This window comes from Mastomys coucha, unplaced genomic scaffold (assembly GCF_008632895.1).
Source record: "Mastomys coucha isolate ucsf_1 unplaced genomic scaffold, UCSF_Mcou_1 pScaffold11, whole genome shotgun sequence".
NCBI lineage: Eukaryota > Metazoa > Chordata > Mammalia > Rodentia > Muridae > Mastomys > Mastomys coucha.
The window spans coordinates 17,631,180-17,647,513 of NW_022196893.1; the positions used below are offsets into that span (position 1 = coordinate 17,631,180).

General features: G+C 44.9%; 1 long non-coding RNA gene across 1 annotated transcript in view; it reads left to right on the top strand.

The window, feature by feature from the left end:
- Positions 1–8,744: 8,744 nt before the first annotated feature.
- LOC116077572 overlaps positions 8,745–16,334 on the top strand; it is a 15,570-nt gene continuing 7,980 nt past the window's right edge. Inside the window, exons 1-2 of the long non-coding RNA XR_004113275.1 lie at positions 8,745–8,840; positions 10,893–11,062. This is a non-coding gene — a long non-coding RNA (uncharacterized LOC116077572). The remainder of the gene's footprint in view (positions 8,841–10,892; positions 11,063–16,334) is intronic.

A 16,334-nucleotide genomic window follows, 5' to 3' on the forward strand; every position in this document is an offset into this window, starting at 1 on the left:
GACCAAGTATCTTACGTGGCCTAGTTGCAGTTTTTTTTAAATGATGTTAGAAGGAGTAGTTTATGTAGAAAAGCACAAGAAGCCCATTGCTTCTGTCCATGTATTTATGGGTGTTCTTTGGGTAATGGCTGTGTCCTGTAGCTGCAGGCTCACAGGTTTTCCATCGTTTGGAGGTTTGTTTGGTTATTTTGGTGTGCAGGATTTCTGTGCCTTTAGCCTCTGAGTCCATTACTTCATCTATTCTGCTTAGTGAATTTTATTTTCACTAGTGGCTGATAGATCTTCTGGCTCTGCATATTCTTTATTTTTCTACATTACAGTCAGAAGCCTGTGTCTGAGCCCTGGGCTTCATTCTTCTGCTTGGTCTAGCCTTTCACTGATGTTTGACTGAGGCTATTATTAACTCTCTAGGCTTCTGTTAGGCACCTTTGAAGAAGCTTTGGCTCTGTTGAATCGCGTGGTCCTGTCTGGCAGCATCTTCCTGTCTTCACTTGTAAGTTCACTTGCTCACTAGGGTCATGGTCATTGAGTTCCTTGCCCAGAGTTCCATTCATGTCAATGTCTCTGGAACTCATCACTCAGTGTTCTGAACTCTTGGAGGAGTCGAGTTACTATGTTTGCTTGTGTTGGTCTCATATTTCTGTTATGAGGTTTATGCACCTGATGGGTAGATACCACTTCCACACTGCATGTAAGGGCTTTCATAGCTAAAAAAAAAAGCTTCTTTAGATGATGTTCCTGGGATATTAGTCACTGCCCACTGTAGGATTTAATCTCCAATGGACTTAGCAGATTCCTTTTGGCTGTAGTTGGTGGGTTTCAACCCCACGTATGTGTCAGAGCCTGGGTAACCCACAACCCCATGTATGTGTCAGAGCCTGGGTAACCCGCACCCTCTGTAGCTCTCTCCTGAATGGGATCACTGTGGTGGCTGGAGCAGATAGATGTATTATAGAAGCTGGGGTGTGGGGAATGCCTCTGCGGTTATCTGGTATTACTTTTTAAAAAAATGTCCTGCCTGCATTTGTACAGTGTTGGCCTATATATACTGAGATTCCTCACAGAGCAATGTCCATGACCATAGTTGCATTTTCTGTGCTGTGATTGGATCCGTGTCCAAAGGCAGGACGTGGCCTAACTGGGACTGCGTTGAGCTGGTCCTTTATGTCTTGTTGAACTGAAGTGTCTGCCATGCTTCAGGCAGGACAAGCTGAGGCTGTCACAGAGTTTGATTCTCACGATAGGGCTTCTTTTCAGAGTACATACCCACCTGTTGTACTAGTCATGCTGGTTTTATTCCTAGTTACCTTTGAATGACAGACAGCAAAAGACGAGCTGAGAAACGAGAGTAAAAGAAGCCAGAGATGGCAGCAGAGTCTATTGGCCCCAGCAACAGTCATAGACCAGCTGCAGAAGGGTAGGAAGGGACAAACACATCTTCTAGAAAGAGCCAAACAGCTTTGAACGAATATGAGCAAAACTCTTTCAAGAGAGGAGGAAAAGGAGCAGTAGGACAGGTGGGGGAAAAAAAAGTCATGTTAAAATACAATGCAAAGAAAATTAGAAGAAAATAGCAAAATAAAAATAGGAAAAGCATAAACAGAGAAAGAAAGAGGGAATCCAACATCCCTCCTGCTCAAGCGTTTGGGTTGAGAGGAGTTCCGTGTATGCTCCACACTCCAGCAGTCCTAGGGCCAGGTTCAGTATCTGGGCCACAGCAAACCCTTTCCACTACTGAATGTTTTGTGGACCAATTGTTTGCAGTCATCTTGATGGAGTCCACTCTGTTAGAATTTGCTCCGCGTCTGGGTCTATGTGTTTAGACGAAAGCCCGCAGCTATGTAAATGTCCTCCTTCACCAAAACAGGGACCATCCTGTTGGCCTCGAACACTTCCTTAATCTCCTTTGTAGTCCATCCTACTCCCTTCCCATTGCCTGAAAGCCACCCATCAATCTGTGTCCATCTCTTTAGTTTCATCTTTTCCAGGCTCCACCCTGAGCAAGATCACACAGGGCAGAGCTCTCCAAACCCAGCTTCTCCTGCTTGCATAGCTCAACTGAGATCCTGCTTGAAATGACTAATCTGTTGAGGCTTGTTTACCTTCTCAGCACGTGATTAGTGCTCAGGTTGCTTACAGTGTGTCTGAGGGTGTCAATGAAGCTGTTGTAAGCACTCATGTGCAGGTGTTTGTGGGGCCATATGGTTCCGCTATGCACAGAGATAAACACCTAGGAGTGGTACAGTTGTATTGTTTGTTAATTGTGTCTGAAATGTCACAGTGAATCATTAGACTCTTTCCCAAAGTGGCTGTGTCATGGCACATCGCCACCAGCCATGCTCAAGGGTTCTGGATGGTTCACATTCTTACCTGGTATTGCTATCATCAGTGTTAAAAATAGCCACACAACCAATAGTTATGTGGCTGCATCTCATTTCTATCTTAGATTAGCATGAAAATAAATGGTGGCAGGCATCTCTCTCTCTCTCTCTCTCTCTCTCTCTCTCTCACACACACACACACACACACACACACAGAAGCAGACAGAGAAGAGAGACAAATACAGAGATGGAGAGACAGGGTGAAAGAGGAGAGAGAAAAATAGAGATATCTTTTTAATTTTAATTACGCTAATTAATTTGTTTGTTTGTTTATTTTCTGTGTGTGTGAGCCACATAGATGGCAGTGGCACCCTGAAGGGCATGTGCTCTGGAAAACAACATAGGACTTTTTTACACACACAGAAGAATATTTCAGATCCTATGGAGCTGAAGTTATAGGTGTTCATGAGCTACAGTGTATAGGTGCTGAGAGTTGACTTAGGCCAAAGCATCAAGGCTGTTGATCACTTGCCCTATCATTTGAGATCATCTTTGACAAGACCGCATTGCCCAGCCATTGGAGTGGTCCGTATTCTAAGAGAGACCATGCGAATGTTTTGGAATCTCCTGGAACACTCAACATAGGTTGGCAGTGGCACCCTGAAGAGTGTGTGCTCTGGAAAACAACATAGGACTTTCTTACACACCCAGGTCAATGTGTACTTAAAGTGTGTGCTGGAAACCTTGCTGGCAGGCATTCTCACAAGAGATCCAAAGTGTGTGGTCACACGGAGAGAGAGCATGTGTGTCTTCGGCAGCTTTATACAAATTTGCCCAGATCTTGAAACAGTTCAAATGTTTCAGTGAGTCAATAAATCACAGAACATCAGCTTAAGAGGAATCTCAAACAACAGTACATTTAAAGCATTTATTCTTTGAACATTTTGTATATGTATACAATATATATGTTTATAAATGAAAACAAATACAACCATATATGCATCATAACTACTCCTCCTACTCCCCCAACCCCCTTAGCAACCTCCCCGACTCATCTCTCCATCCTTCACTTGCTTCTCCTTCCTCTTCCTCCTCTCCTTTCTTTTCTCCTCCTTTTTCTTCCTCCTCCCCCTTCCCTTCCCTTCCTCCTCCTCTTTCTTCTCCCCTCCTTCCTCTTCTTCCTCCTCCTTCCCTTCCCCTCTTCCTCCCCTTTCTTTTCCCCTCCTTCTTCTTCCTCCTCCCCCTTCCCTTCCCCTCCTCTTCCTCTTTCTTCTCCCCTCCTTCCCCTCAGCTCAGTTCCTACACACATGAGTATGGGCTGTGGTCTAAAAACAGTCAACTAACCAGTAGCCACATCCTCAAAGAATGTGTCCCCCTCTCTCATCAGCCATCAGCAATTGAGCCTTGAGAGCGCCTGCTCACCTATCATAGAATTTTGACAGTACAGATACACTGATGAATTTATGATATAGTCAATGGTGCAGGTGGGGTTAAGCATCCTGCCGAATAAAGGGATCTAGTTTCTTAAGATAATACCCTATGTGGCTACACTTATGTATTACCAAATTCACAGTTGTTTGTGAGGCAACAGGTTTTGACAGCTGGCTGGGGAAAGTGGTGTCCTTTGCAAGGATTTATGAAGGAAATTTATGGCTGATGGATTTGATATTTTGATGACAGTGTTGGTCCTACAGCATAGGTATTTATCATACCAATTTCTTCTTAATATCAGAAATATTTCCTTTCTACTCTCAGTAGCTTCCTTTGTTTTAGACCATTCTTTTTTTATTTCTTTTAATAACAAGTTACGGAAAATATAAAATCAACTTATTTGATCATTATAAAACTAAGCTGCTAGGACTCAGGTGGCTAAAATTCTGAGAAAATTTCTCAGGAGAAATGTATTAGAAACATAAGATGGCATTTAGCTCATCAGAAATAGGGGATAGGGCTTGGCAAACATCTCAGGTTTTTTTGTTGAGATTACAGTGTTGGGTGTGGTGGATAGCAGCTCATAAAGTTCCAAGGCTTCTTTGCATCATCACCACCACAGAGTTCTGCTTCTTGCACTGTCTATTATGCTGATTAGCGATGCTTTTATCGAACAGCCATGAAGGAGGAGGCACATGCATAGCCCATGTTTGATGCTCAACATCCAGGAAGAATAAACAGATATCAGGTGTGTGTTAGGAGGAAAAATGAAAGCAGACTAAGAAGAAATCCAGTCACTGGTTGGTCAGAAATAATTCTGAAATACCTCTGTTTAATGTGATCAGTATATTAAAATATCAAGATATTGTCAGCAAAGAAACATGGGAATGCATTAAAAAAAACAAAATAAAAAACTGAGAATTGCAAGAATATTTAGAATGACTCAAAAAGTATTTTATCTGCAATTTCAAAATAGCTTAAAAGAAAATTAGTGAAGTGGAAGACTGGTTATAGTAAAATAGACAATATGTTGAGAAAACATGAAAAAAGCCAGACTCCCGTAACATGTGAGCCAGAGTAGAGTGAGTGACAGACATGTCATTGTTGCCCAGGGGCAGAAGTAAAAGAGAACAGAGCGGATGCAGACATTTCACACTTGACACAGCATTAATGGATAGCTCACAAAGTGCAGGGAATCTCAGGTAGATTAGATACAAAAGAAAAAGAAAAACTATGCCAAGTGCCATGCTGGCAAAGCTGCTGATTATGGAGAAAGATTTCCCGGCTCATTAAATGTGACCTGCATCACCTTGCAAGCAATAGTAGTGCTTTTGAAGGAAAAAGAGTTCGAAGAAAATCTTTTTCCTGAGCCTTAACATAAGCTCACCGAACAGAATATTAGAACAGGATATTAGCAAAAGAAGCTGACCCTGAAGTGGAAATAGCAGATGCTGCCCTGAAGTTGTTCTCCCTAGAGTGTTGTGTGTACCTAACATATGTCAGTCATTAAGTGTGACTTTTCCTGCTCCCTTGACAAATGCCTGATAAACAACTTAAGAGAACTGGGTATAATTTTTGGTTCACAGTTTAAGGCATGACATCATGGCAGGGAAGGGATGACAAGAGTGTGAAGCAGCTGGTCACCTTGTCACCACAGTCAGGAAGCAGAGGACAGTGAATGCTGACACTCAATTGACTATCTTCTTCTTCTCTTTTTCATTTAGCCTGGGATCCTAGCTGGTTTTGCTCCCTTTATGTCAGCGGACACAAGCTAGTGTCATCTGAAAGAAGGCAACCTCAGTTGAGAAAATGCTTCCGTAAGATGCAGCTTTAAGACAGTTTCTTAGTTAGAGATTGATGGGGGAGGACCGAGCTCACGGTTGGTGTTATCATCCCTGGGCTAGTGGTCCTGGGTTCTACAAGGAAGCAGGCTAAGCAAAGCCATGGGAGCAAAGCAGTAGGCAGCACTTTCCCATGGCCTCTGCATCAGCTCCTGGCTCCAGGTTCCTGCCCTGCTTGAGTTCCTGTCCTGACTCCCTTCAATGATGAACAATATGAGTATAAGCCCAATAAACCCTCTCCTCCCTGAGTTGCTTTGGTCACAGCGTTTCATCACAGGGGTAGTAACCCTAACAAAGACAGCAGACCATACAGTGGTGATGTTCACACTCAGGGTACGTATTCTCTTCTCAGTAAACCAGCCTCACAGACACGCCTGTGCCTCCTAGGTGATTCTCAGTCCTGCCACGCCACCAAGGACATCAAGATCTGAATAAAAGAGATGGGAGTGGTTAATAGCACTTGCTACTTCTCCAAAGGATCAGAGTTTGAATCCCAGCACCCATGTGGTGGGGGATATCCATGTAAAACTCCAGTTCTAGAGCATCCAACACCTTCTCTGGCCTCCATGTTCACCAGGCACACATGTGGTGCATAGACATGCCTGCAGATAAAACATCCATATATGTGAAAAATAAATACATCTTTTTAACAAACAAAATTTAAGAGCTGAAAATGATAAGATTCAGTAAATGGAGCAGAAATATTTGACAGAATTCAGCCCAAAAGCAATACGATGTTTGCAGAAGATGAAATATACTGATTACATTTAAACATCGTTTTTATTAGCATTCAAATAATTAAGTTTCATTGCAGCATTTTTTTTTTTTTGGACAAAAATTTTTTAGCTGTCAGGGGAGGGGCTCTGAGACCCCCAGCCCTAGATAAGATATCAGCAATTGATGGCTGCTTGAGGAGGGGGAGCCACTTTTCTTTAAGCATGTGGCTAGTACCCTCCCATAACACAGTGGATGGCCCTACACCCATGCACATATGGGTGGCACACACTGGACTCAGTGGGTTAAAATAAATATACAAAAGAATGAACAAATAAGGATAAAAGTCAGACATGGAGTTTGGACAGAGGTGTGATGGGAAGACGTGAGGGAAGTTGAAGGGGTCCATCTGAGAGACAGATATGACCAAGATACACTATATGCACATATTACATTTGTTTTTTTGTTTTTTTATTAATCATTTTATTCATTTACATTTCAAATGATACCCCCCTTCCTGGTTTCCCCTCCACTAACCTCTGCATCCCATCCCCCTCCCCTTTGCCTCTATGAGGGTGCTCCTCCACCCAATCCCTCACTCCTGCTTCACTGCTCTAGCATCCCCAGATGCTGGGACATGGAGCCTCCACAGGACCACAGACCTTCCCTCCTGTTGATGCCAGTCAAGGCCATCCTCTGTTACATATGTAGCTAGAGCTATGATTCCCTCCATGTGTACGCTTTGGTTGGTGGTTTAGTCCCTGGGAGCTCTGGGGAGTCTCGTTAGTTGATATTTTTGTTCTTCCTATGGGTTTGCAATCCCCTTCAGCTCCTTCTGTCCTTCCTCTAAAAATCGACACGTTGGATTTGTTTTCTATTTTTCCTTCTTCCCTAACTTACCTTCCTCCTTTGTGTGCTCGCTTCCTGCCCCCACGGCTCTTTCCTGATTTGGAGTTATGCGAGCCTTTTGTCACCTCCTCTTACACCTCCATCTCTTGTTATCCTCTCATAGTCTCGTATCTACTCTGACACTCATTTATATAGAAAACACACTCATGACTTAGTTTGTAAAAGCGTATTTACTGAAGCAACCTACAGAAAACATGGTGCTTATGGTTACTATATATATATATAAAATGACCCCTGGAAGGACACAGACACAATCATTATTACCAAGTCTACTCAATATTTTGCTTGAAACTTCAATCAGGAAAAAAAAATGCAAGCAAGAAAGACTGGTTAAAATAATTGGAAGGCATGAAATAAAACTGTCATTATTTGAACACAAATGATTTCTGCATAAAGAATCCAGAAGGAAATCCAAATAAACCCAAGAATTAACAAGCGCGGTTGGCAAGGGCTTTGGAAATGAGTCAACAAGCAAACATCAATCCGGTTTCTCTGGGACTTTCTTGGTGTCTGGAAACGCAGATAGCATTACCATCTTCTGCGCTGTAACTGAGCATCCATGACCCGTGGTGACCTCAGGCTAAATCGCATGCCTAAGCTGCACACAAGCGAGAAAATAAAAAACAAGAACATTACTTCAAATCGTATTTGGGGGACATCTGAAACCCAAAGCTTGGAGCTCTGTGCTTGGAAAATGACCAAGCTCTGCTGGGAGAGACAGAAGAACTGAGAAAGAGGGGCGTATTCACAAAGTCTTAGAAGAGGTGGTTCTAGGTGCCTGCCCTGTCTCTCCAGTAACACCTACCCCATAGCTAGATGTTGGCTGTGGTGATGAAGTTTACATCAGAGACATGGGCAAATGCTTAAAGACAGTTTCCCTAGGGGACTTAGTCACTATTCACTAGCACACAATGGCTATGGCACCCAAGGATCAAGAAAACTAGACATCTATTTTTGCAGACTTCTACCTCATGCAAACTATAAAAGTTTCAACAAATGTATAAATGGTTTCAAAAAATCTATGTGGGAATTTGGGGCTAGGGATATGGCTTCCTTGGTGAAAGTGTTGCCAGGCAAGGAGGCTGACTGAGTTTAGATCCAGGCACCTACTTTGCAGCAGGTGCCTGCAACTCCAGTGCTGAGATATGTGGGAGACAGGAGTCCTTGGCCTCAGAAGGCCTAGAACACATGAATCTGGGCCTTGTGTGAGAGAAGACAAGTGTTTTTATAGTGACATCTACCAGTCTTATTTCCAGTCCCTCTTTTCTTCTCTTCTCTCCTCTCCCCAACTCCTGTCCTCTCCTCCCTCTCCCCTCCTCTCCCCTGACTCCCCTCCCCTCCTCTCATCCCTTCTTTCTTTTTGGTTGTGAGCCTAGCCTTTAAAAGCTGAGCCATCTCTCCAGCCTTTCCCATTTCTTTTTGAGAAAGGTTTTCTCTGCATAACTCTAGCTGGCTGTCCTGGAACTTGCTCCACAGACCAAGCTGACCTCAAACTTGCAGAGATCCTCCTGCCTCTGCCTCCTGAGTATTGGGATTAAAGACCTGTGCCACCACTGCCCAGCCCTGAAAATGTCCAGTTCTGAGCCTGAAGGTCCTCCCCAAACCTCAAGATGAAACCGAGAAGGTGAGTAAAATAAATAACTCCCAGCATTCAGATGACTCTGTGTATGTTCATAATGAATGAGGTCAAATTCTAGCCCATGTTCACAAGCACAGGGTAGAGGGTGGTCGGAGGGTGCCAACAGGAAGCTGAGAAAAGCCCGTCCTGAAGCAGGAGAGAAGAAACACTCAACATCGTTAGGCAACATTAGGAAAAATAGACACTTAGTTATGAATAGTAAGCTTGTCTCTGAGACAGGGTCTCCTGTATCCCAGAGTGGCTTCCAACTTAGATGTAGCTGAGAGTAACCAAGCATTACCACATCCTGGCCAGGAACACTAAATGTAAGACATAGCATTTACAGAGTTTAATGTTTAATGTCCATAACAACGGGCAAGATAAAAGAAACTCTCATCTCATTAAGTGGAAGTAGGAAGGAAAACAAAAACAGTAATGTGGGTCCATGTCTGCTGCCCTTGGGCACAGCCACTTGGGGAGGAGGAATGAGGTGAGCTTGACTGTGCTTATCCCTCCCAGTGGCCCTGCTGTAAGGAAGTGCTGAGACACTGCTCAGGGGCCCTGCTGTAAGGAAGCTCTGAGACACTGCCCAGGGGCCCTGCTGTAAGGAAGCTCTGAGACACTGCTCAGGGGGGTAGAGGAGTGCAGTCTGAGATGTGGGAAAGGCAAAGCTAGTTTGGGGGTCCTCAGACCTGTGACAAGGCTGGGGCTGAGGGGAATCTCTGACTCTTGGACATCCAAGAGTCACTAGGAGTCATAGGAGAACCAAGAACAAAGTCAGAGGCCTGCAGGTTGGGGACAGTGTCCAGCCCGGGGTCGGGGTGGGGATGGGGAAAGGGGAGCTCTGGCTGGTCTCAGGAGTGATTGTCTTTAGCAGAGGCAGGCTGGAAGTGCAGAGAGGCCTTCTATGGAAGATTTAGCTATGACTCTGTAGTCAAATGCCTTCCCCATGACTCCCCATGGTGGATCTTGGTGAAAGAGATGGTTCATGGTTCTAAACTGTTTATTAGTTGTTCATTGCAGAGAATGGATGTATACTGAAGTATACTCACTTCTCAGGGTGGGTCAGAGATTAAATACCTGTTGCAGGGAGGAATGTCTGGGAAGAGAAGTTAAATTGGCTAAGCCTCTAGGTACATCATTAGTACGAAGAACTCTGTTCTTGGCCTACATGACCACAGGTCACGTTTCCTTATGTGAGGAGTGTGGCATGTGTTCCAGGCTAGGAGTTTGGCAGAGAGCAGGGAGTTGCCTAAGTCTTAGGTGTGTGCCCACTGAGTCTCCCGGTCTCAACCTGCTCTATCTTGCCAAGCTTCCTGGCATGGTTTTACCATCCCACACAGTAAACACACTTCAGCCAAGAATAATCTGGGTCCTGAGGTCACTGACCTTAGTCTTCACGCCTGGAAGGTCAAAGGGGAATCTTAAATGCAGCCATAGAGGAGGCCCCAGGAGAACTGAATTAGAATTGGAGGGATGTGTTCCTTCTTTTCACAGTGGGAGGAGCCCTATCTTCTTGTAAGTCTGGGATTCTGCATTCTCTTCAGTATCTGGGGTATGAGAGGACTCTACTAGGGAGCTTGGAAAAGCTAAATCCTTCAGGCATGCCGGGCTCCAGGGCTGTTGACCTGTACGCACTGGTGGCTCCAAGGAGAGGCAGCCTTGGAGGAATCGAATCTTCGTGTGTATCTCAGAGGGAACATTTTATTGGTTGTCATCTGTAGCTCTAGTAGCAGAGAGAGGACAGTGGGCATGAGGCAAGAGGCAGGCCTCAAGGCTGCACCCAGGGAGCACTGTCCTGTGAGCCAGCCAAAGTCTGGTGATAGACGCTTCCTTCTGGCACGTACCACGTTCACCTCACATGGAAAAGGTCCCTGGTTCGAAACCAGACAGGAAGTTTTAAAAGGTTTTGTTTGTGTCCATGAAAACTTGTGTCTTGTTGAGAAAAAAAAGTCCCTAGGAGAAAAGATGGATTTGAAGTTAATTCTGTAGTGCAAGGTAAATTCATGTTATTCCTTCTGTCAGCTCCGCCACACTGATACTATACTCTTCTCTCAGGGTCCTGGGGTATTTTGACAGTTGGCAGTTGTATGGGCTGCAGAGGCTGCATAGGAATCCAGCCCTTCAGAGCACAACTCAGTTCTGGGAGCCAGGAGTGTAAGAGGAAGGAGGATCGGGTTGTCAGAGAGAGAACGCCCCCACCTTCCCCCATCTCCAACAAGCATCTGGTGAGTTCCCGGGCCTGCTAAACTGTCCTTTTATCCTCAATAAAAGCAATACATCCTAATGAGGTCCCCAGGCAGCACCTCCGAGACAGGTGGAGTGAGCTGGGCCTCATTATCCCTCAGACAGAGTGGGGGTGCTGACAGAGGGGAGAAGGGAGGACTCCACTTCAGCCTGCTTACTGTCTGGATAGCTCTTCATGCTGTTGGAGGCAGGGGGAAGGAAAGCATTGACAGGACAATCTCTGCTGAGACAGGCTGGGGAGCAGGCGCCAAGGAAGCAAACAGAAAGAATGTTGGACTGGGGACCGGCCTCAGCTAAGCTTTCCAGGATCTCTGCTTGCTTGCTAAACCTCCAGCTGTCATCAGAGTTGGCAATGCTTGGTTATGAATTGTCTCCCGGTGTGGTTTCTCCCTGGGAGACTCAGATTCTCAGGTTTAGCTTCCAGTGGGCACCATTAGACTGTTGGGCACCAGCCATAGTGATGTCTGGGGGTCCAGAGGCCACTTTCCAGTTGGGAGAATCCTCTTGCACTGGGATTCATGGTGAGAGGAAACCATATGGTTTAGGGTAGGGCTTCTCAGCCTTCCTGATGCTGTGGCCCTTTACTAGCCACCTCATGCTGTGGTGACCCCCAGCCACAAAACTATGTTACTGCTACTTCATAACTGTAATTTTTCTACCATTAAGAATCACAGTGCAAATATCTGATACACAGGATACCTGATGTGGGACCCCCTTAAGGGGGTTGTTACCTAACAGGTTGAGAACCATTGGTCTAGGGGCTCCTGGTTCACACACACAGACACCATCCAGGTGAAGGGTGACAATTTCCAGGTCCACCTGAGGCTTGCTGGGCTAAGTGGCTTGAGCTACTCCATTAGGGCTCTTGTTACAGTGAACTAGTTCAGGCCTGATCAGGACTAGTTCAATCATGAGGGCCTGATTATCCTGGTTAGCTTTTCTCAGTCTCCTTTCTGGAGCCTGCAGAGACCTCTCTCTGTCTCTCTCTCTCTCTCTCTCCCTCCTCTTTCTCTCTCTCTCTCTTACACACACATGCACACACACACACACACACACACACACACACACACGCCAGTCTGTTGACTTGTGGCCTCCTCAGAGCTGCTGCCTTTTAAGAAATTAAAATAAATGTAGGCATCACTGCGCATTTTATCATCGAAATGAGTCTGTTAAAAATCCACAAAGAAACATCTTCCTGGCTTCTGGGAAAACAGTGAAAAGCACGTGTCGGCTGAACTACCTGGGAAATGCATCTTAATTAGCACATTTTCCTCATTTTCCAAAGACGCCAGCATTCATCTTTTCCATGGGCTCTGCCCCCCTTCTGCAGTTTTCTAGCCATGATAGTCTGCTAGGCATTAAGTTTCTGGAACCTAGGCAAGCAAAAATGTCACCTAAGGATTTCTCCTGTAGAGGAGGCTGCCCAGCATCATGTGTGGGGACAGTTGGAGACTGGGGGTGTGGGGAGATGGGGCTGCAGGAACAAGCTCTCCTTGGATCCAGGATCCAGCTTCTCCCATTCCTGGACAGACATTCCTTAGTTCCTCATGTTGCCTACTGTGTCAGTTGAGACAAGATACATCCAATGCAACATTTTCTATTTTAAGGGCCTAGAAGGGCCTCAAAAGGTCTGACCTAGGTCAGAAGCAGCAAGCACATTTATTCACTCTATGTGATGGTGCCATCATCTATAGAACATCACATCTTTCCAGACAAACTCAGTTCCTCTAGCCCTCTATCACCTCACCCATCCATAGTCCACACACTGCTCACTCTGCCCCTTCTCTCTGAGTTTGCTCTTCTGTAACTGGAGTCCTGGAGCACATCATTTTCCTTTTGTGTGTGGCTTAGTATACTCAGTCTAGTGTCCTCAAAGTTCTTCTGTGTGGTGGGAAGTGTCAGAATTTCCTTCTCCTTTGAAGTCAAATCCTGTTTTGTAGGCCACAGGGTGTCCATCCATCCATCCATCCATCATCCATCTATCTGTCCATCCATCCATATATCCATTAATTCATCCATCAATCTATCAATCCATCCATCCATCATTCATTCATATGTCCATCTATCCATCTGTCTATCCATCCATCCATCATTCATCCATATGTCCACCCATCCATCCATTCATTATCCATCCATCCATCCATCCATCCATCCATCCATCTATACATACATACATACATACATACATGCATACATACATACATATGTCCATCCATCCATCCATCATATGAATGGATCTGTCCATCCATTCATATATCCATTAATTCATCCATCAGTCTATCAATCCATCCATCCATCATTCATCCATGTGTCCATCCATCCATTCATCAAACATCCATCCATCCATCCATACATACATACATACATATATCTATACATACATACATGCATACATACATACATACATATGTCCATCCATCCACCCATCCATCCATCTATACATACATACATACATACATACATACATACATACATACATACATGCACAGATCCCAGATTGGGCCACTGAGACTCTTTCTGAAGAATGTGACTGTTGCCTCTTTGCTTTTACAGTACACTCAACTGTGTCTGCCCAAATCCTCATTCCCAGAGCAGATCTAGTTTTATCCGATTCCATGAATACTAGTGACACAGTACAAGGCCTGCCTACTACTGAGAAATGAAATGAGAAGACAGAGAGATAGAGATGGAAGTGCCAGGTTACTGTCTACTTATAAATATTATCTTAAATTACGTATATAAGGGTGTGTCTCTGTGCATATGGACAGTTGAGCAATGGAGGTACCAGCAGAGTCCAGAAGAGAGCATCAGATCTCCTGGAACTGGAATTACACGCAGGCAGTGGTGAAACACCTGATGTGTGTGCTGGGAACAGAACTCAGGTCCTCTGGAAGAGCAGCAAGTACTCTTAGCTGCTGGAGTAACTCTCCAGCCCCTGCCTTGTTTTATTTTTTATTTAATGGGCAACAAGGCTGAAGGCACCTTCTATATCTTAATCTGTGGCCTATGCTTTTCTCTCTTGAGTTTTCTTTTGCCACCACATGATCTGAAGGATTTCAAGGAGGCCTTCAAGCATGAGCTCTGCCCTCTGTCTACTGCCTGGCTTTTTCATGTGGACACTTTTTCCTTTTTTCTTACATGGGTTTTGGCTGCCATGGGGCTAGGTCACACCACTTGCTACTTCATAGACTTACTGGTGGAGACAGGAAGAGAAAAGCGATCCCCACAAGCAGGGGATTGAAGGAACACCCTGGCTCCACAGATTACAAAAGTAAACATTGCCTCACAGATTAAGCTTTTAAAAATATTTCAAATCTTCTATTCAGCTGGGACCTATTTTGGTATCAGTGCAAAAGACAGATCTGCCTTACTGTTTCCCCGAAGGGCTAATTACACTAATTATATTGATTGAAATATTTGCTCCCTTTCCCTTTGATTTGAAACAGCACTTTATGCTAATTCTCTCAGTCTCCCTCTCTGTCTCAGTCTCTCTTTTCCAGCCTCAGGTTAACTTGTTCTTCGAGCTACTAGAAGCTTGCTCACAGGTTTCCTGTGCTGAGACAGAGAAGTGTGCCTGCCGATGTCCTGATCTCATGCCCACATACCTGGCCTTCCTTCCAGGGCCCGTCATCAGCATAGACAGCCTCCCTGTAACCTAGGTGTGTCTGCCGTCCCCTCTGTTCTCCTGTTTGCTGCTGTGCAGCCCTGGGGATGAGTGTGGGAGTGGTATACCTCCTCTGGCCACCGTATCTTAGGCTCAGATCCATGCATGGGTTTCCATTTCAACCACAACCCTGACCTCCAAGCCAGGTGAGGCCACTGTTGTTCAATCCAGGACATCCAATTCTCCTCTTCGTTTTGTTAGCTGTATCTGTACACACAGTTTCATGGCAACCCCTACCCTCACCTAACCCACCTTGCAGTTTCCCTGACTCTACACTAGGCCAACATAATCGGATGTTCATGGTGAGCAAGTGGGGATTCTTGCCTGGAGCCATCTTTCTGTATGGTACTGCACTGCCCACCCCATGTTGCTGGAAGCTTTACTTCAAGCCAAGCTTTAGTTACATGGTTCCACCTTGCAGCCCCTCTCACCTTCCCCCTTCCAGCAGACACTTGTTCATCTTGCTAGCCATGACCAGCCACTGTTTACATAGCTTAATTCCCCCAAGAATTTGTAGGTGTAGTTAAATTTTCCTGGTCTGAATGTGTGTGTCCCTGTAAATCGTATGTTGGCATATTAATTCCAAGGTTGGGAAGTGGGGCCCTTGGGAGGTGGTGAGGTCATGAAAGGGTGACTGGTAAGGGATTATCACCCTTTTATAAAGCAGCCTGAGGAAACATACTCCATCAGCCATGGGACCCAGAGAGAGGACACAGGGTAAGGTGCCATCTCTGAACAAGCAATCAACTCTAGGAAGTCCTGGATCTAAAGCTGTGACCTTGGCTTTCCAGCCTCATACTCTAGGAAGAGATGTCTGTGGCATAGACATGTGCTTTCTCCCACACATGCACAGTATTCACATATACATGGGCACTTACATACAATAGACACATTTGTATATTGTGTGTATACATTTTTGCTTATAGACAACAAACACATATATAGTAATTACACACATATACATATACACACACAGGAACACATATGGACATAGTTATTCACAGCATAAATACAGTCATACACATGCTTAGCATGCACATACATGCACACAGTTAACAAAGGATGAACACATGTATATTCACACACACATACCCACAGAGACACGTGAACACACATAGCACGTTCTTATACTCACATATACACACACAGACACAGAGACACATTCAAACACACGGATACACACAGAGACACATGAACACATACAGCACATTCTTATACTCACATATACACACACAGACACAGAGATACATGAACACACACAGCCTTATATTTTAATATGCCTTATATTTTAATATGCTCAATGGCTGGGCTACTCTCAAACCTACCTGTGGCTAACACCTCCCCTCCAATACTCCTGAGTTATTACTTACTAAAATCTATATTCCATCTTTGCTGCCCTAGACCCAGTTGGGTAGGGGGACCTGGGGCCACTCTTCCTTGGCTCTCACATGATTGGTTTGCTCTCTCTTCTGCACCTCTCAGGCCTGGTCCTTACTCCTTTCCAGGCAATGGTGGTTCTAAATCCTTCTTCCTCTTCTTCTTCTTCTTCTTCTTCTTCTTCTTCTTCTTCTTCTTCTTCTTCTTCTTCT